Below are 441 nucleotides of genomic sequence, written 5' to 3'. Positions count from 1 at the left end.
AGGAAAACGATCAAACTGGTAAAGCAGCATTATCCCTTGTAATTGATAAGTTTAAACTTGAAATAACTTATCTTACTGAAATTATGTATGTAGCAGCCAAGGTTCTTACTTCGCAATGTATTATCAAGAAGAAAGCTAAAATTCTAAGAAAAATAGAACTTTCGGGGATTTGTGAAAGGGAAAAGGGATAGCCGTAAAAGGCCGTACCTGCAGGAAACTAAAGAAGAAATGTATGATTACAAAAGACAATATACCTGCTACAAAGGAGACCATCAAACAGAAAATACACATGAACGCCCAAAGATTTTGCATATATGAAAAACGGTCAAAACTGGGAAAGGTAGTGGATGTTCCTCCAGTAGTTGATCTCGAGAAATTATGAAAAAACATGTGGAGCAATGAAAAAACATTCAGTGAAGAATCCCCGTGATTATAGGCCTT

Source organism: Penaeus monodon, chromosome 24 (genome assembly GCF_015228065.2).
Source record: "Penaeus monodon isolate SGIC_2016 chromosome 24, NSTDA_Pmon_1, whole genome shotgun sequence".
NCBI classification, from domain to species: domain Eukaryota; kingdom Metazoa; phylum Arthropoda; class Malacostraca; order Decapoda; family Penaeidae; genus Penaeus; species Penaeus monodon.
Note: the sequence above shows the minus strand (reverse complement) of the source record.